Source organism: Condylura cristata, unplaced genomic scaffold (assembly GCF_000260355.1).
Source record: "Condylura cristata isolate star-nosed mole 26May11 unplaced genomic scaffold, ConCri1.0 scaffold00016, whole genome shotgun sequence".
NCBI classification, from domain to species: Eukaryota; Metazoa; Chordata; class Mammalia; order Eulipotyphla; family Talpidae; genus Condylura; species Condylura cristata.
In genome coordinates, this window is record NW_004567117.1 from 20,855,410 (window position 1) to 20,877,005 (window position 21,596).

General features: G+C 38.5%; 1 protein-coding gene across 9 annotated transcripts in view; it reads left to right on the forward strand.

Annotated features, from left to right (window-relative positions):
• DTNA (dystrobrevin, alpha) overlaps positions 1-21,596 on the forward strand; it is a 298,087-nt gene that overhangs the window by 122,170 nt on the left and 154,321 nt on the right. For 8 of the 9 annotated variants that reach the window (XM_012725854.1, XM_012725851.1, XM_004683835.2 and 5 more), the window contains exon 2: positions 5,259-5,386. The gene's annotated coding sequence lies outside the window, so the exon portion shown is untranslated. Of the gene's footprint in view, positions 1-5,258; positions 5,387-6,103; positions 6,158-21,596 lie in introns of those variants that run through there. The other variant, XM_012725850.1, reaches the window with a different exon arrangement.

The following is a 21,596-nucleotide window of genomic DNA, read 5'->3' on the forward strand; positions in this document are numbered from 1 at the left end:
GTCTGCCACGCCATGTGGTCACCTCCGGGGCAGGCGGGGATCGAACTCATGCAGAAGTGGCTTTAGCTTCTCAGTGCTGTGCTTTAACCTGCTGCGTCACCAGGGAGGGCATAAAGGGGATGTTTTAATAGAATCTATGATATATGTGTGTGACTAGTTCAAAATATTAGTCGGTGCATTGTGATTTAATGTCTATAAGTTCAGTTCTCTTTTTGACCAATTTGGCAAGGGTACTGAGAGACAAGAGATGAGAGACTAAACTTGGATAAACATCTTTTTACCATGGCCAGTAAAAATACGTTAATCTTTGGACCTTACTTGGAATTAATTTTAGGATGAATAGTTTAAAATTTTAATGAGGTCATCACTATCGAGTGGTTTTAGCTGCTATTCTGTTTAAGGTGCCTAGTGTTCTAGTTAGTTCATCAAAGGAAATTTTCACCTAAAACAAGATCTACAGAAATATAGTAATCGTATAAATAATTGAGACATTCATTGATCTTGTAATTGTACTTTTAAAAAATATTACAATATAAAGTATCATTTTCAGTGAAAGTATATTCTGAGGAAATGATTCATTTTTAATATTTTGTAATGCATGGCTTTGGACAATAGAGATTTCTTATATCAAAATAAATATTACTCTATAAAATGATGACCTACTGCCTACCTTAAAATATAGTAGAAATGGGCTCTACATAAATGTGTGTGTAAAGCATATGAATAGCCTAAATCATCATTGATTGTGGATATAATCAATTGTCATATCCTTTAATTATCAATTTGATAAAATAATATCATAGCCATGAATTTATTTTTGCTGATTATTTATGGTGAATGTATATGGCTAACTAATAAAAAGAGTTAAAAAACAAAATTATATATAGATTATAACCTATTTCATTAAAAATTATATATACATACATGTGTACATATAATTGGAAATAAATTTATATAAAATGTGCATCCATTTTATAGGGATTGCCTCTGGGTAGTGGATTGATGCTAGTTTTCTTTATTAAATTTTTACCAAGTCCTAAGATAGTTTCTTTTATTTATAAAAAAAGTCTGTTTCCTCCTATCTTTGACCAATTCTTGTTAAGTTTTTTACTCACAACTAACAAAATAATCTAGTTTTACATTTCTTAATTTTAAAAAGAAAAATAAACTATGGGCACTCAGTGAGTTCTTCTTAGCACTTGAGTTCCTTTGTGAATAGCTCTGCTCTGTGCAGGCAAGGTATTACCTATAAGGGTGAGAAAAATTGTGCCCTTAAAATGCAAACTTCATCTAGCTAAGCCACTGCTTATTCATACAGTAAAATACCACAGAAATAAAAAGCAGTCTTCTAGAGGGGAAACAATTCTGTGTACAAAAGGGAATTGAGAAATCTTTTATGACCCACTGTAGTGGGTCATACTACTCTAGTACATTTAAAAGCACTGACTGAATACCCCACTGAACTGACCTTGACAGGGGAGTCACCATATTTTTTCTTAAGGCCTCTGGAATGTGAGCAGGCCACTGGCTTTATGACATTAAAAATTCTACATTTACTCTGAATATTTGTGTCCATTCCATCTAGTGGCTATTTTGTTCAAATGCTGTTATTCTCACTATTTAATCTTACTTTAACCTAAGTGATAAAGTATGAAGTTTTTTGTACCTGACTTTCAGTAAAATATCAAGGGTGAAACTAGACTTGGTGCTGTCTTCCCTGGCTCCGTACTCTCCTCATTTGGGGTTAGAGTGTTACAGTCACTGCTGAGGAGGGCAACTGTAATAGGCACCCTCATCAGTACCAGACTTTTTAGGATTGTGAAGTATAACCCATATTTCTGCAATCAGTGGATTATACTTGGATGCAAAGAAATTGAAGATGGACATCTCCCTCTAAGATTAGATGAACAACCCTGATTATTTGGCCTAAGACTTATAAACTTCACAGGAGTAGGTGACTATACATCACACTCTTCAGCACTTCCCTAGAGGCCCAGGATTCCGGGTCGATGGCCTCCACCAGGCTGTTTGATTTGCCTGTGTGATGGGAAAACACTGAGTCTGAGAGCTTAACTGCACCAGGGTCACTGCCTCTGTATCCTAGGAGCCTGAAGTAACACTCTATGCCCTTAATAGGAAATATGTACAGACATCCAAGCCTTTCCTGGTTCTCAGGCTGAACTCACTCTGTGTCAACAGGAACAAATCCTTGGAATAGAAAGGGTGTCCACATCTCCCTAAGCGCTGGCTTTTATCTTCCACTTTAAAGGAGGTCTGTTTCCCAGCAGTCCTCTCTCCGACTATGACCTAGTAACCTTCTGTGCATCAGGGGAGAATTTGAATTTAGTCCAAGGGCCCGCAATCCCAAATCCATTTTACTAAGCTATTTTGATATTCTTAAGCCAGTGATCTGGTGATCTGAATATGTTTGTACTGTAACTCTGTATGGGAGCTGAGTGAGAAAACACCCAGTTTTGTGTTTAGTAATGGTTCTACAAAATATCAACTACCCAAGATAGCACTTCCAAGGCATATCATGTAGGGAGTTTCATTTTAAACACCATAAACATCCTAAACTTTAATGATTTTAGCCTTAAAATTAAATACCCTTCGGGCCCTCCCTGGTGGTGCAACAGGTTAGAATGAAGCACTGCAAGCTGGCAGCAGCTGCTTCAGTGTGAGTTCGATCTCCAGCCCAGAGGTGACCCACATGATGCAACACATCTCTCCTGAACCCCTGCTGCTCCCCTCAGCAGTGTACTTCATTAATCTGCCTGTTCTGCTCCACACTCTGTCTCTGGTGAAGCCTCTCACCGCCCCTCCACCTCTGGCCTGTACCCCTGTACTCTTTAAAAAATTAAACTCCCTTAACAATGGTAAACAAATAAACAAGACAGTCCCTGTCCTCAAAAGAAGATTCTCTTACAGAAAAGGTTAATGACAATTTTGCATGACAACATGCTCTACAGTAAAGGAAGTCAGGGTGGTGTGAAACACCAGAAATGGAAGGTGATTTTTAAGAAGAAATTTAATGTGATTTTTAGAGTTGGAGGAAGTTTGAGAAGGGCAATTATATTTCACTTGTACAACTTCAGAGGTCGGGATGGGGCCACTTGTAAATTTATATAGTGAGAAGACAGAGCCAGACCTGAACCATAAAGACTGTTTCTTTGCTTCAGCGTAATTGTATTTTTGAAACAGACAATCATTCTTTCTTGGGGAGCTTCCTATGCAATTGTAGACTGTCCAGCAGGATACCCAGCTTCTACCCAGTCATACCCACACTTCCTCCAAAACCAAAAATATCTTTCCCATAGTTGCTTGTAGGGAAGCAACAAGCAGCAGCATGATCCAAGAAGTTCCCAAGTCAAGACCAAGGAATTTCTTGAAATGACTCTATATGGGCAAATGTTTCTGGATGTAAGTTTATTTACCTGAAAAAAATTATTATATTCATAAATCATCACATTAAAATGTATAAGATTGTGTAGCAGTTTCATGTCTGGCCTGGGCCAGTTGTAACGGTCTAATTTACACAGATCCTAGAACAAACACCTGAAAGTAGGATTCTATGTTTCTGAATCATATACAGTGCTGTAAACCAATATTACCTGAATAAAATGAATTCTAAACAAAAAAAAAATGAAAATGGACTGTTTCTAGGAAATCATTCCCAGAGGGCAACATGGCAGAAAAAGTAATTACCATTAATTTATATGTATTTCCATATCCCCAAAATAAATAATAAATAATTCCATATCTCCAAACAAAATACACACAAAACCTAAGATATCACCAACATATAATAAAGGCAGGAATGGCTTGAGGAAAATTCAGCCTGTATCAAGTAGTTCCCAAGGAAGGAGCTCAATGAGGCTACTCTCACCCTCCCTCTGGGGCTCTGGAGTAGTTGACTGCTTCTTGCCTTTTATTGGAGAAGTGGAAATCCTCTTTGGATGTCTTTTCTACTATTAAAAACAGAGATGTGAGTCTTCCATAAAAGGAAGTGGTCATTACAATCTTTCAAAAAGTAAGAGATGTCTTACATGTACATGTATTGGGAATCCAGGGGAGGAAAAGATTTGTTCCCAGAACAAGAGTTAATAATGTAGTGAACATTTTTTTTTTTAATCTCCTCTTAAATAAGTCTCCTTCTGTGTTGAATATATCTGACTTTGGATTAAAGACAGGGAAGGGAGGCTAGAATATAGAATTTTCTCTATGAAGCTGAAGTATTGGATGCCTGAGGACAGAAAAGCTGAAGTATTTATGGTGAACATTGTCAAGGACCTGGGTTAAGGAGAACAGTAGAGGGCAGGGGTGGAGCAGGGGACAGAGGCACCTGTAGCCAGCCAGGGAGTTGAGCTAGGCTCCCTCTGTCCTTCTCACTCACATGGCAACCAGACCCTTTGTCCCCTTGATTTTCGGTGAGGTCTCAACTTCTCCATTCTTTTCCTTAACCTTAAAATTGCCTGAGCTTCCACTTCTCAGCTTAAAGCCATGTGGCACCCATATAGTGACATCTAACAGGGAAGGGGAAGAAAGACCATGTGAGGGCATTAGCTGACAGTATAGTGCAGGGTCACTACCAGACAGGGCAGGAGCTTTGGGCCAGGGAAGTGCCAGCTGGAGCCTCTCCTTTCAGTTCTCATATGATTTTTCTCATAAGGCAAGAGCCTATGAAATCATTCAGCTTTGCTAAAGCATCAACAACTTTCCAAACAATTGACTATTTACATTATAATTACACAACATTATCGGTCATATGCATAATTAAATAATTTCAGGTTGCCTTGCAAGAATCCACTCTTGTAGGGTGTCTGCTAAGGATGCTTTGAGCTTAAAATATTAGAACTCTGGCCAACTGTAATTCCCTTGGCTGTAGTAGAAATTATGGTGACATAGATGTCAGAAATTTACTTATTTGGAAAACAGAAGATACCATATTTTCCTATTTCTGGGTTTTTAATCAACTAAAAACAAAGAGCTATGTTAGAAGTCTAGGTTCAAGGCCACTCTCTGTTACTAAGTGACAGTTTGATCTTGAGCAGACAGACACTTCACGCCCCATAGCCTCACACTCTAAGGTGTAACATGACTTCTGGCACAAATGTCTGTTGCTCTATTTCTTATGGTAAAATCAAGAGTCTGAATCAAATATTACAAATCATTATTAGTGTATGAGGGGATTTGTAAAATGCTGTAACTTTGTATCTGCCTGTTCTGACATGTGTGAATTGCTTACTTTCTCACTGCAGATTAATAGGGTTGACCAGTTCCTTCATGAAGTGCTTGGAGAGCCTTTACATGCCATAGTCAACTGCCATCAACGAAAAGAAAACAGATGGTTTTGGAAAGTTCATGCTGTTTCTTCACTGAATTTTAGGTGAGTGTGTTCTGAAACAAAGACTTTAAGATTATCATCGAACTCTTTCCTCTTAAAGTGCCTCTCATCTTTGCATGAAAAGAAAATAGGATTAAAAATGATCAAAGTTTTTACTTTTAATTAGGTGCAAAAGAATGAAAAACTTAGCCTGTTTTTTTTTTTACTTATTTTTGTGGGTTTTTTTAATTATCAAAAACTATCTAAAGTATGAGATTTGAAATATGGAGATGACCCTAACAGCTCTTTCTGGGTTCTCTTAAGCAAATGCTACCATGCTTCATTCTGTTTGAAAGGCCACCTAATTATTTTTAATATATTAAATTATTTAATAGCAGAGTAATAAAGCAAAAATGATATTATAACCATATTTAAACAGATAAAATGAGAAGAAAATTTGGCAGCAGTGGTGGCTGATTAATCATTAATAAATCTGGGTGTAAGATAAGGTAGTACTTAAGAGGGTGTCCATTGAAAGGTTATATGTTCTTCAATTAAAGTCGGGTTGGGTTTTAAACTGCTGTGTGCAACGAAGCGCCAGCACATCCTCACATTATGAGCTATGCTTTTCTGGCCATGCAATGGATAGATAAGTAGTTTTTACATCACCCTTCCGTGTTACAAGACAGGAACCTGCAATTAGGTGATTTGCTACTAGTCCGCAATATGCCCTTGTCATTTCCCAGCAGAATGGAGAGGACTGGAAGAATTGAGTGATGGCATTATTAAAGATATTGCATGGCTTCCCGTCTTCCCCTAAGTTTAATTTTCAAGGTATGCTTTTATTATTTACTTCAAAGAATGGTGATTTCCCCAACATCAGAATATACCTCTGTTCAGAACTTTGAATGCAATGCAATTCACAGAGCACTCATCACTGTCTAAATCTACTCTGAGAAGCAGAGATGCATCCTCATGTTATTGATTAGCTTCAAAATGAAGGTAGATAATTCTCCCATGATCTTAAGGGTGCATAAATGTGGTTTATTGAAATGTCTGTAGAAAATGTGATTTCATTTATTTAAAAGATGTTTGTTCAATAATGTTATTCAACAAACTTAGTGCCATTTTAAAAAATATTAGTATATCAATTTACCTAGTATAACATTTATTCTGGGGGAGAAAATGAAAATGTAAAATTTATTTACCTTACTTGCCATATTCTGTGCCTCTTTTTGCCTTCACATCCATTCCTTACCCTGGTTTTTCTCTGCGGGTTCCTGAGGAACTCACATCCATGGACTGTGTTTTTTTCAGCCCCCAAACAGATTCCCTCCAGTTTCCCCTCATGACCTTGAACTTTGAATTCCAGTAATATCACCTCTTCCCGTTGTACCCTCGTGACTTGTGGGTGGTAGCGTCATTGGTTTCCTGATACTGTTAATCTCCAGATTGATTTTCTGCGGCTGTTAATCTCTAGGTTGATTCACTATCCCCAGTTTAGCTTCTCAATTCTTGCATCATCTGTTCAACCATTTCCCTGGATTAAATTCCATCTCTTTTAAATATCTAGAGAGCTTTCTCTTTTTTTGGGCTATTTCCAAATGAACCCATCAGTGCTTTTCTCTCAAATTATTAGAAGAAAAGTGACTATATAATTTCTAAAGGAAAATAAGTGATCATCAGAAAATAAATGTGAAGTTAAATAAATGTAAAGTGTTTTATAATGCAAAGGTTTCTTAACACAAAAATAACCTGGCTCTGCACAAAATTATTTCCCATATTCCCATGTTCATAGAAAATGAGGAAATTATTTTAAATCCTCAGAAATAAACCACATATAATTTTTACTTTTTCAATTCACATTTCACAGTCTTTGGTTTGTTTAACATAGGGACTTTTCCTCTGGGCATCAATCTCATTCCTGATGTCACATTTAAAACTAGAGCCTCAGATTTATTTCATTAAGGATCTGACTAGTCTTTCTCAGTGATTGCTGTTTGCTATTCAGAGCTGCCTTATGATTGAATACTTTGCATTTCTTAAATAAATACTGACTATTTGGAAGGCACAGTGACTGGGATGCCAGCGTCTGTCTTTTTTGGACAGGTAAACAATTTACCACTCTTCCAATGTCCCACTCACTCTAAAATGCTTCCTTGGTTTTAAAGTAGCTCTTCCCTTACTCATTTGGCATTTCATTTGGTTATTTTAAGTGAAAGTGCTTGCTATTTTCATTTCCTTTTCATTTATTTATGTAGACATCTTCCTGTTCAATCTTTTCTCTGTGACTGTTCATCTGTCGATTTTAAAGGATTGTGGGTAAATTCACAGGACCAAGTGTCCCCATACCACTAGTTTTCATCAACCCAACCAATGTCAATATTAAGCCTACAGTGCCTAATTTGAACCCTTCCAGACAACGTGAAGTATTTTCCTGAGCAGAATTCCTTGCACCCCTGCATAACCTAAATTTGGGAGACAAAGCTTTATGGTATGGCTTAAGATATCATGAATAAATGATGTTTCCCAAACAAATCTTCCTTAGCTTAGAACAGCACTGAAAATTGTAATCATTAACATTTCTCTCCAGTTTATGAAAATGAGGGGTTTTTAAATTCATATTTAAGAAAACCTCTTACAAAGAGAAATGCATCCATTATTAAGACATAGTACATCACACATTAGTCTAAGGAATTAGCAAAAAGGAGACTCCTGCACCTGTACAAACATTCAGCTTGGATAAGTTTAGGGAACATAGAGGGAAGAGGCTACTGAAGTAACCAGACTTCATCATGTTATCTGGTAATTAAGCAGATCACCTGTCATAAAAGATAACAGGCTGAACAGGTCTAAGTGCCATGTTGGAGGAGAGGTAGGAAGGGTAGCAAGGAAGTCCTAGAGGAATGAGTGACATCATGAATGGGGAATTGGAATCGCTGGTGCCCACATTGTTCAGAAAGTGTTTTTGTTACAGGGTAGCCCAGAGTGGACTGGGCCGCCTGTCTGTGGTGCCTCACCAGCGCACTCACAATTCAGCTATACTGCAGGGACACACAAAAGGGTCAATAATGGGTTTAGTTACAAAAGGGGAAAGGAATAGGAAACAACCCAGGGAAAGAGCAGGATACAAAGTAAGTGGAATACCTTATGGCTAGGCTGACTGAACATACAAAGTCACGCGGTCCGGAGAGCTACTTCCTGAGCAAGAGAGTGAGAGCCAGAGGCAGAGCAAGAGACGGACGAGTGAGCCCGAGATGCAATGGCGCCCTATTTATCCCCCCAAAATGTCCCATAATCCATTCCTGCTAGCTCCGCCCTGGGGTCCTGCAGTTCTCTCCCTGGTACTGCTGGGAGTTGTAGTTTTCAATCACTGGAGTAATGTGTAGAGTCCAAAAAGCTGGAGTAGGGGGTGGAGTCCATAACAGAAAGCTGGAGTAGGGGGTGGAGTCCATAAGACTCCTCAGAGTTCCTTTAGGATTATTTCCCCTTAACATTTTGGTTTTTTTTTTTTAAAGATTTATTTATTTATGCATAGGTACAGGCCAGAGGTGCAGGGGCAGTGAAAGGATTCACCAGAGACAGAGTGGGGAGCAGAACAGGCCGACTGACGAAGTACACTGCTGAGGGGAGCACAGGACGGGTCAGGAGAGGTCTGCGGCGCCATGTGGGTCACCTCCAGGACAGGGATTGAACTCATGCTGAAGTGGCTTTGGATTCTCAATGCTGTGCTTTAACCTGCTGCACCACCAGGGAGGACCCTCAGAAATTGTTTTAACCAAGATGTGTTTAATATCTTCCCAGCCAGAGTATGATATAGGAAAAATCAAGTGTGTTTAAAAGCAGAAAGACTCCATCTCTGTATCCCTAGCTAGTATTTAGCATACTCTAGGTAATTTCTAAATAACTGGTTGGTGAATAAAGACCAAGGTATCAAGCAATGAAGACTAAAGCATCTGAGTTACTTTTTGCCAAACATCTCTGTATACATTTTATGCTTAAGCAACCCAATGACATAGATAATATTATTACCTCCTGCTTTAAACATGAGGAAAATAGTGGTCATCCCTGGTGGCGCAGCAGGTTAAAACACAGCTCTAAGAAGCTAAAGCCACTTCCACATGAGTTCAATTCCTGCCTGCCCCAAAGTGACCACATGGCATGGCAGACCTCTCCTGACCCACCCGCTGCTCCCCTCAGCAGTGTACTTCCTCGATCTGCCTGTTCTGTTCCCCACTCTGTCTCTGGTGAAGCCTCTCGCTGCCCCTGAGCCTCTGGCCTGTACCCCAGTTCAGTATGCACAAATAAATAAATCTTTTTAAAAAAAAAAAAAAAGGAGGAAATCAGGACTCAGCATATATAAAATAACCTGTCCAAGGTTAACTATGTTGGTGTGAAAATTCAGTACAGTTTCAGAGTCTGTTCCACTGTTGCTCATATGATATAGTCACCAGATAATTTTAAAACACAGGCAAAACATTTTTATTATTAAAAACCCTTGTCATTCCAGAACATACCTATATTAAAATATCTTGTCCATATTTTGAAAGATTCTTTGAACACAAATCCTCTCTTTTTAATGTTCTTGCTACCTTTTCTTTTTAAAACATGACAGCCTAAAACAGCTCCTAATTCACATTCAAATCTCATCGTTTTCATTCTTAATAATTTATCCTGAAAATAATCCTTTTAAAATACCATTCCTCCCTGTATGCCAGTTGCTTAATTTAAAAATGGGTAATTGTGAGCATCTAGCTACTTAACTCAGATTCCCCACCTGAAAAGTTATGTCTAATTTATTGTGAAGAGCAGAAAATAACATTCAGAAAACAGCAAAGCACAGTTCCTGGTACATGGAGGTGTTCAACAAATAGATGCCAAGATGATGTTATATCCTTGCCCACTTGAATCTGAAAGACAGTGTTGACTGCCCCCTCAAATGCATCCTGTATTCCTTTGTGTGTCATCCTCTTAGTAAGTCAGACCTCTTGAGTCTCAATGCCCACTTTTTCCCCTCATCAATGACTTTTGCTCAAATAAATGTGATCTGCCTCCTCTAAGCCAGGCCCTATGTACCTTTACTCTTGCCCATGCGTGTACATCTGCCTCTCCTGCCATCCACACCCCTCTTCAAATGTCCTCACCCACATGCAACTGACTATTCAGTGACTTGCAATAGCCTAGATGTCTCTGAGATCCAACACTGACACTGCTGTTATCATTTAAGTGAAGTCACTGATGAACTCCTTCTATGTCAACAGTTTTCAGTCCCATCTCTGAATATATATGGCCCTTTGAGCCATTTCTAGGAGCTCAGCTCCTCCTGAAGATAATAGAAAGAAAATCAATCTCATCAATCACTCACTGCTTTATGTTGTAATTCTCATGTTATCTGTCTTCCCTCTGAATTTTTCATCAAGGACAAATGCCAGGTCTTTTTATCTATGAATCTCTTGTATCAAGCTCAGAGTAACCTCCTTGTTGTTAAGAATGAAGCAGGGTGGGTCCTGTTTTGAGATAATGTTTGAATTCTTCAATGTGGTGAAGATTCGAGCACTGCACCCAGCCTTTACAAGCTGGGGAAAGGGAATCTTTCAAAGGGATCTGGATCACTCTGTGTCAACACCAAAGCAAGTGTCCCATGAACATTATGCCATTTAATTTTCATAATAATCCCTTAATTAAACTCTTATTTCCCTTCTTATTAGGTAAGAAATCTAGGGTTCCAAGAGTTTAAGTAACTTGCCAATGTCCTATATCTGGCAAGTGTAAGAACATGAATGTTAACTCATATCTTTTCACTGCAGCAAACTGCCTTTCTAGGAGAGTTTTCCAATTTAATCCTTTAAGAAAAATATGTTTGCAAGATAGAGATAGAATTTTCCACTTAAAATATTTCCTGAGGAGTAAGCTATATATAAGTCTACACATCTTATATGTTTAATTGGATGCTAAAATTAGCACTATTTCTGTTAAACAAGTGTTTAAAAGATGTAGCATCTTGTGGTATCTTAGTTCCTTCAGGCTACTATAACAAAAAAACAGTAATTAGGAGGCTTGTAAAGTACAAAAGTATACTTCTCAAAATTCTGCACTGAGAAATACAAGATTAAGGTGCCCACTGGTAGGGTTCTGTGAAAGTCTCTTCCTGGTCCATACAGTTGTCTTCCTGCTGTGCCCTCCCCCGCCCCGGCCACAGCAGGAGGCAAGGGTGCTCTTTGAGTCCTCCTTTCTAAGAGCATGAATCCCATTCAAAAGAGCCCTATTCTCCTACCCAAGCTTCTCTTAGATGCTCTACCTCCTGATATTCAGTATTAGGATTTCAACATAAGAATTTGGGGAGCATAGCAGTCCTCTAGTTTTATATTTGAGGAAGTTGATGTCCAAGGAGGCTAATTTCCATCCCAATAATTCACAGAAAAATGATGATGAAGACCTGAGTCTCCTACCTTCTAGCTCTTCCCCACCATAGAACACACGAATCAATAATTTTTATCTTATTTTCTCCAGAAGTTTCAAGGCCTAAGGAAAAAAGACTAAGGAAATAAGGTTGATGTTGACTTTATTGATTACACATAGAAGTAGTTTTACTTTTCATCAATTAATCAGAATTAACTAAATGTCAGGAGTTTTGCTAGGTGCTAGACAGATGATCCAGCAAAGCAGAAATGTCTTCCTGACCCCTATCGTGCATACTGTCTTGTATGTGTGTGTGTGTGTGTGTGTGTATGTGTAAAAGTCCAGGATAAAAGCTCCATGACCAAAACAGTCTAGTAATGACAGGCATAATGTGACACTAAAAATGGCAACTATATCAACTGTGATATACTCGTTTAAAAACTGTAAATAGTGTGCTTCATCAGTACTTTGTATGCTAAACAAAATGATACATATCTATGCCTTGGGTCTACTACTGTGAAATAAATAACATTGACATTTCTGTAGTAAAAAATGAATTTTTAAAAAATATGAATAGAATAGGGCCTGCCTGCTGACACAGAAGTTAAAGTCTCAGTGCTATCAATCTATCGCCAGCCACTTCAGCATGAGTTTAACCCACGGTCAAGTAGGTGACCCACACAGTACAGCAAACCTCTCCTGTCTCACGCCCTGTACCCTTCAGCTGTATATTTTAGTGCATCTGTGCTCCCCAGTCTGTCTCTGATGAGTCCCCATATTTTGGCCTATACCCCAGCTTTTGCATGCATAAATAAATAAAATCTTGAAAAAATATATGAGTAGAGTATGTACACTACTGCATCTATCTTTGAGTAAGATAACTGTTTAGTATCTTAGAAAAAATTAAATTTCTACTAACATTACCAACTAATGTCCCTGTCTAATTGAATGGTATTTTGCTTGTGAATTGTCCCTTCATTTCCCTAGAAGAGTTTATAGAATGCTACTTACCTTTACATAAATATACTTTTGAAAACTGTGATCAAGTGTGGAGCAATGTTTTCTTAGAAAAAAATTAAGGTTTACAATGAGTTTGCATAAGTTATCAATAATGTGCTTTAATGTCAGTACATCCATATTAGGGACAGTTTGTCTTATAATCAGCTATTGATTTTTGTAATTTTTGAAACCTGACTTTTAAATCTGTAAAGCTTATTTTAGCAAAATCTTTTTTTTTTTTAAAGATTTATTTATTTATGCATACAGAACTGGGGTACAGGCCAGAGGCTCAGGGGCGGTGAGAGGCTTCACCAGAGACAGAGTGGGGAGCAGAACAGGCAGATAGATGAAGTACACTGCTGAGGGGAGCAGCGGGTGGGTCAGGAGAGGTCTGCCACGCCATGTGGTCACCTCCGGGGCAGGCGGGAATCGAACTCATGCGAAAGCGGCTTTAGATTCTCAGTGCAGTGCTTTAACCCGCTGCGCCACCAGGGAGGGCCCTATTTTAGCAAAATCTTAACCTTGATCATTTCAAATCATCAAAGCAGATGAATATTGTTATTTTCTTCTGTCAGTCCTAACATTTCTCTAAGAGTGGGTATTTATATGGATACCTACTATGCTTTCAGACTCCAATACTTGTACTTTTTCTTCCAATTCTAGTTGTAAAGATAAATAGGAGGCTTTCTTTTACTATCATTCTGCTATTTATACTTTTCTTTTACTAGTTTTTAATTATAACACCAATCCTTCCTAATATGTTTAAACTACTTTAGTATCATACATTTTCTCTTCTGAACTTGAATTTCTTCTGAGGGTAGTCACAGGTACATTTAGAGAAAGTCTCGCTATTTTCCAGATCAGTTTGCATTCTTCTCACAGCCACGCCTAATAAGCCTCACATAACATCATGTTATGAGCCTGCTAATCTACCAGAGTTCTCCCTGCATAAGACAAAGCATGCCACCCCCTAAATACCTGGCACATCCCACAGCACCTTGAATTCTCCTTCTCCTTTGGCAAAAAAAAAAAAAAAAAAAAAAAATTTGCATAAGTGAAGCACAAATTCCAAAATTGCCCCAAAGTAAAAAACTTCCCCACTCTCTCCTTGATTTTCCTTCCCCACAGTACATAGAGTAATAGACTTTAAGAAATAAGGCTTGTGAATGCTATCCTAACTTCAGTTCTTAATAGGAATTCCTCCATCTAATAAAAAAAAGTCTCTTTTGAGATTTTCAGTGCCTCACAACTCTAAGCTATTGGGTGTGGGGTTGTCACCTGTACAAACAAACTTTCTTCAGTAAAATATGTTTAACCCCATTCTAAAAAGCAGTATTTGTCTTATCTAATAACAAAGATAATAATCTAGTTCAGCTTATGATTGCCTTCTCACTAAAATACTAAGCTCCTTCTTGTACTCATACCCAGAGTTCATTCTTAATGTATTGTAGCTACAATAAGCTGTTGTTGCCTGGTAACCATCTGGTCTTGCCCTAAAGTCTTAAAAACATAAATGAACAACTAAAACATTGACATTAGTTTCAGCTGGGTGACCCAAGACTCAATTCTGCAATAGCCATCACAGAGGTTTCTAATGTGCTGGTGAAATAGTAGCTTTCTCAGAAGTAGCTCATTAAATCGAGAAAATGAGAACTAGTGTTTGGCATAATGTGCTTTTCTGTGGCCCAACAGGAGTTCAGAGAATGACCACAGAAGCAAAGGGACTGGATCCTAATTTCTTTGATATTCTTTTTTACAGATTACTGAATGAAAAGTCAGTTAATAGTGATACTGTCAAACAGTTTTTCACAAATGTTTCTGATTCTGATTGTTGAATGTTTTTAGGAAGCCATTCAAGCATTTACTCTGTTCTTGGATAATATAATCTTTTCAAGTTGAGTTTTTAAAGATCCCAAAACATTTCTGTACTGTCCTTCTAAAATACCATTTTTTTGTTTGTTTTGTTTTGTTTTGTTTTAAAGATTTATTTATTTGTGCATACAGAACTGGGGTACAGGCCAGAGGCTCAGGGGTGGCGAGAGGCTTCACCAGAGACAGAGTGAGGAGCAGAACAGGCAGATCGATGAAGTACACTGCTGAGGGGAGCAGTGGGCTCGTCAGGAGAGGTCTGCCACGCCATGTGGCCACCTCTGGGGCAGGCAGGAATCAAACTCATGCTGAAGTGGCTGGCTTTAGCTTCTCAGTGCTGTGCTTTAACCCGCTGCACCACCAGGGAGGGCCAGACCATTGTTTTTAAAAGTAATATAAAAGCAAAGAAAAAATGAGTAGAATGAGAGAACTTTTAGTTACATGAAAAATTCACCCATAAAATTAAAAAAAAAAAAAAACCTGATACTTTCTGATGAAATTACCAACAACTCTTAAGTGCATCACAGACTGCCATTCTGTTCTAACTGGGCTATTTGATTGTATTCCTGGACCTCTAAAGACCAAGAATATAATACTGCCCATTGTTAAGTGTTTTAGGAAATGAAAACATGGAAAGGGGTCATTCCATGTTGATGAAAAGACCAATGACTAGACCACTGAGCTTAAAACAAAAGTAGCACAATTTTTTAAGGGATAAAGTAGATATAAAAGAAAGTTCAGTGATATTGACTCTCGGGTCTGACTCCCTCATGCCCTTCCATTACTTCACCTTCAACAGCCATGAAGAGGGAAATTTGAAGATGTACACCAAATAAAATACATACTTCTGTGCTTGGAAAGTTCATTTGCTATTTAAAGAGAAAAATGGCATTATTCATAATGAAAGCATTTGTGTAGACACTTTCTTACATAGAGACAGGACACAAAATCATCTACTATTGACTGTTGAGATAAATACAAAGACCTGCCCACTTGACTCACAACAAGGGAAAACCCTGTCACCCAGGGAACATTTGGCATGACAACTGTCATATCTCAGAGGTACCAGATGCCAGGTCTATTGAGTAAAAACCAAGATACTGCTAACTATCCTACAAAGTTAGAATGCCCAAAAGAACAGAATTTCCCTGTTCAGTGTCAACAATATCAACCAATATTAAGAAACCCTGCTCTGAAATATTAAGAGTCATGAGTAAGTGGTATCTGTATCTAGCACCGTATTAGGTATTTTCTTATATATTTTCCTTATCCTATTTAATCCTCACCACCACTCCTCTAGATTTGTACCATTGCTGCCCTCATTTTGAGATGATAAAATTGAGGTTAAGTAAGTTGCTTAATACTATGCAGTCAGAAGTAGTGGACCCTGGATTCAAGGCAGATGAGACTCCAGAGAAGGACTCCTCTTATGTCAACATGTTCTTCTATTCAAAATACTCAACATTCCCACTTTCTGTGTTCTGTTAAGTCTGTGTCTCTAAGAGGGCCCTATTAAAACTCCTGCGTGCTCCCTGAGTAGGCTGACGAGATAGTCACCACTATTCATGTCTAGAGTGAACTGAACAGATTCTAGAGATGTGGACTGGATGAGTAGTAACATTGATAGAAGGGAAGGTAGAGAAGTCCCCAAAATGGAAAGTTTCATCTATGAAAGAAGACTTTAATATGGGATTTTTCTATATTCTTTTTTTAAAAAAAGATTTATTTGTGCATACAGAACTGGGGTACAAGCCAGAGGCACAGGGGTGGTGAGAGGATTCACCAGAGACAGAGTGGGGAGCAGAACAGGCAGATTGATGAAATACACTGCTGAGGGGAGCAGCGGGCGGGTCAAGAGAGGTCTGCTGTGCCATGTGGTCACCCCCGGGGCAGGCGGGAATCAAACTCATGCAGAAGTAACTTTAGCTTCTTAGTGCTGTGCTTTAACCCACTGTGCCACCGGGGAGGGCCAGGAGTTTTCTATATTCTTAAGGATAAGAATTAAAAATATAGAAAAAGCCAAATTGTATGCCAAAAATTTAAGTGTATGAAAGAAAGGGTTTCTGAGGTAGTAAGCATTGCAGGAAAATGTATATTCTCCTAGTTCTAAAGGGAATGACAGGCTGACTTATCCTGCTGAAGAAACCCTCTTGCCTATTTGTGGCCTGCCCTTCTGTGAATCTGAGCTACTGAAAAAGCAAGGGCAGCAGTTGGGCATGGGCTTTGCAGAGCCCAGGGAAACAGTGGTAATCATAAAGCAGGAAGGGGACAATTCACTTAGTCAACACTTGCAAAGAAAGAACCCTGTCATCTATGGCATATGAAAAGAAAACAAAGACCTATTTTCAGAGAATGGTTTTGCCTCTTGACTCATAATTCCCTTGACCTCCTCCTTCACACAATGTAGCATCTGCTGCTTTTCAAAACTTCCAGTGATGACAAACTGAACCACACTACCTATTCAGGCTCTTCTTGGACCTTGACTCACCACTCCGTCTGTACCCAGCCATACCAACCATTTGCCATGTCCTCATCCACAACTTTTTTCTCCTTGTAAGTCTCTTTTTAGAGGTAAGAGAGCTTTTTCAGAAAGTCCTTGCATTATCTCCTGAAGGATGCTATAACAACTGGATGACTTAAAACAGTAGAAACTTGTTCTCTCCTAATTCTGATTTTAGAATAGAAGTCTAAAATCAGTGCACTGGAAGGGTCTTTCTCCCTCAAAAGGGTGTAGGGAAGAAGCCTTCCTTACCTCTTCCTAACTCTGGTGCTCCAGAAACCCCTGGCATTCTTTAGCTTAGCACTGCCTCACTTCAGTCTCTACCTCCATCTGTATATGATCTTCTTCTGTCTCTATGATGTCTCCTCTGCTTATAAGGATACCAATCACAGGATTTGGGGCCCACCAAAACCTGTAGTTACTCAACTTTATTCTTGAAAAATTAAATCTATATGGATTGTATTTCCAGATAAGCTCACATCCTGAGCAAACATGATGCTTTTGAGGGTCACTATTTGTGTTAGAGTTCTCAAGAGAAACAAAGCAATAGGATATATAAATAAAGATACATATTACAAGAAATTGGCTCACATAATTATGTAGGCTGAGAAGTCCGTAGAACTGCAGTTTGGAAGCCTGAAAACCTAAAGACCCAATGAATTGAGTAAGTTTCAGTTTTGTTAAAGGCTCCAACCCAAAAGAATGGGTCCTTTGCCCTCTGGGGAAAGAATTCACCAGAGTGCTAGGTGTAATTAAACAAAGCAAGGTTTTATCATAGAGCTATTCATCCATGAAGGAACCAGTGTTGCAAAGGATAATTTAGCCTGGTGGCTGGAAAAGAGTGACCCCAGCTCAAATATTATCAGTCAGATAGCAAATTCTCCCTTGCACAGACTTTCATTCTACTCTAGCCCTTAACAGACTGGATGAGGCACACACAAATTGGGGAAGGCAATCTATGTTTCTAAATCTGTGGAGTCAAATATTAACCTCATCCAAAGTACCCTCATAGACACACCCAATGTATTAGTTGAAAAACTATCTGGGCATCTCATAGTCCAGTCAAGTTGACATATAAAATTAACCAATCATCATGTTAATAAACCCACAACCCTCCCCACTGCATATTTCCCTTTGAATTTCATTGGTATCACTAGCAAGGGGATTGCAATAGTAGTAACTAACATAGACCCTTCTGTGAGCCCTTGTGGTAAGGCATGGGTAATAGTTAAGCAACGAAAACAAATGGGAGAAGAATATGGGTAGGTAAACAGATCTGTTGCATTTTCATCTATTTACTTTTTTAAAATGGACCCACCTGTATTAGCTTTTGATTTGTTGTTTCAAGTGATTTATATAAAAAAAAATTTCATGCAGGCTAGACTTATAAAACATGAACAGTCAGACTTCAGAAAAGGGCAAATTAAGTGTCAGGAGTTCAGAAATTATGCTTAGGACTTTCTCTCTATACCTTTCTTAGTTCTGTTTTGCACCAATCCAGTGTTGGATTGACACGTAGGAAAGCTTATCAGTGGATGATGGGCATTTCCTGGCATTCATAACCTATGTGGCCAAAGATCACAAAAGAAAACAGCTTAACTATTTCCCACAGGAGTTTGCTTAGCTCTGAGGTCAGACAGGTATCCCTATTACAACTCTCATTTTCCTTCTTGATTACTCCAGTGTACTGAGACCAATCAATATTTTCCTCATACCCCAAGGGAAAAAGAAAAAACTCTCTATTTGACCTCAGGCATTTACTTCTTTGACCACTGGAGCTAATTACACTCAGACATTAATCCACTTCCACAATCAGAAATAAGATGCCCCACTCTCTGAACAAATTCACATCTTATCCTTCCACCTCTGATCTCCATGTTTACATTTTATGGCAGGGTATTTTGGCCCCAGTTCTTTCTCACTATCATACACTCGCCTCTGTCTTTCTTCCCTCACTTGTTTACATTAGATAGTCCATCTCTTGTACAAACTTCCTTGTATGCCCTTCAGTTCCCTCCCATCACATTCACCAAGTGAAACCCAGGCTTATATGAACCTACTCATCTGATTTTACCTATTTGACTAAAAAAAAATCCAACTGAGCATACTGAGATATGCTAGGCTTATGATCATCTACATGTGTTTGCAACACTTCATAACTACCTTAGTCAATTCACTGTCCTACACTCCACAATAACTTGTTCATTATTTCCACTCACATCAAACATCTCTCACCACTCCTCACACTGACCCAGCAATTCCGTGTCTCTCTTCATTGAAAAATAGAAGCCATTTCATAGGAATTCCCTCATTCTATCCCCAAATCACAAATACACTTTCTGCTGTAGCCTTCAACAACTTCTTTGACCTCATGTCACATGAGAGACTGATTCTTTATGCATGATTCTACATCGTGTCCCCTGTTACCGTCTCTAAGACTGAGCACATTCAGCCCTTTTCTCTTTCATATCATCAGTCTCTGCCTTCAGTAAACCACTCTCCTCAGCATGTATATATTTTCTAGAATGTCCTATCTTTGAAATATTCCCCTGATTTCACATTTCCTTTCTGCTGCTGCCCTATTTCTGCTCTCCTACAAATCCAATTTTATCCCAAAGGAATATATTCACACTAGCTGATTCCACTTCTTCACCTTCCATTCTCCTCCCATTTCTCTCCATTTCATGAAAAGGTCCTTATTAAGGTTATCTCCATATTCCAAAGCCAAATGCTTTTTCTGTCTTCATCTTAACTTCTCGGTAGCTTTCAACTCAGAAACACATTTTTTCTATCACAAAACTACCCTATCTTAGCTTTAATAGAAATACAAACATGAGTTTTTTTGCTACATATTTCCATGACCCTTTGTCTTGGGACAGAATTCGGGGCAATCTTCTCCACACTTATGCTCCCCTCCTTGACTTAAAATCATCCCTTTGTATCTATAGTTCCCACATATTTATCTCCATCCAAGTTCTATTTTCAGAGCTGCAGACATATATAGACACAATCTACGTGATATCATTGCTTAACTGTCTCAGAGACATCTCAGATATAGCACTTCCTCTCACACATATCCCACCCCTCACTGAATTCCCTCAACATGTTTCTGCGCCCAGCAGAGTGAATGGTACCTCCATTTACTTCAGAATGCTGGTAGTTTTTTTTACACCCTATTCTCACTTGTTCTCCCACATTCAGCCTATGACTGATTCCTGCCAATACTACCTCCAAAATACATCTCAAATATGTCCACTTTTCACTGTCTCTGTTGTCAGCCTTAAGTCCAAAATCCTCATTTGGTCATGGGCTGATTTCACTATCTCCATTCTTACTTTCCTCCTACCACCCACACATACCCAGGGTGTTCATTTAAAAACAGGAGCTAAATTATATTATTACAATGTTTTAATTCCTTCAAAAACTTCACACTACACTTAGAATACATGTCAGAATTCCTAACATGATCTACACAGCCTGGTCCCTGCCAGGTTTCCATGCCATGTCCTTCTGTCCTTGGCACCCAGTACTGAAACCACATTGGTCTTCTCATATTCCTTAAACACATTCTATCAGGAACCTCACAGATGCCCTTTCCTTCTCCTAAAAGCCTCGTCCATATGACTTCTTCACAGAAGTCATCTTAAATGTCACATTCTCAGGCAGCTCTGAGTTACCACTGAATCACCTCAGAGAGAATATTCTTTCCTTATACCCCATTCCAAGCACGGATATGTAATTACCCTCTGTGACTCTGAAGACAGTTCTCTAAGCATTCCTAAAATCATGATGATAACAGAACGATATTACAAATAAGAATGTTTAAAATTAGTTATCAGCATAGTTATTCCCTAAACCATTAACTGACATTTTTCAGAAGGGAGTACTATGCTTTAGAACCTCCTTCTATAGACAGGAATTGCCTTTGACCTGGACCTTGCTCCACATGTCCAGAACATCAGTATCCATTTTTCCTGGATGTAGTCACCAGAGTGTTCCCTATTCCAATTAATATCTCATAAGTTTCCAACTATTTTGGACAAGCATTTTTGAGTGGTTAGGTCCTCTTCTCTTGGCCACTGTTTACCAGACTAGGCTATATATAAACAATAGTCACATTAAGGTTGATTAAAAAAAAGAACAATCTCAAAGATAATCATGAAGTCTATAGCCTTCCTCAGAATGTAGAATAGACTGCAGTTTAAAAAGTAATATTTCATTTACAGCCTATTTACATAGTGACAGATATTAATAGGTTTAAAATGCTAACTCTGGTTGATGGGAATCACACATGATTAGAAATGTTTTGCCTAAAAAGGAAGAAAATATTTTGCTTTTATTTTTTTTATTGGGCCAATGTATTTACCAAAGATATCATAAAGCTGAAACAGATAAACCAACCTATTTTTGTTTAATATTTTGGATGTTATTGTTACAAGTATGACAATTTGGGTAGGCAATTCAAACCACAGGAATCCTAATGTGTGACTCAGGTTTTCTCTCTGC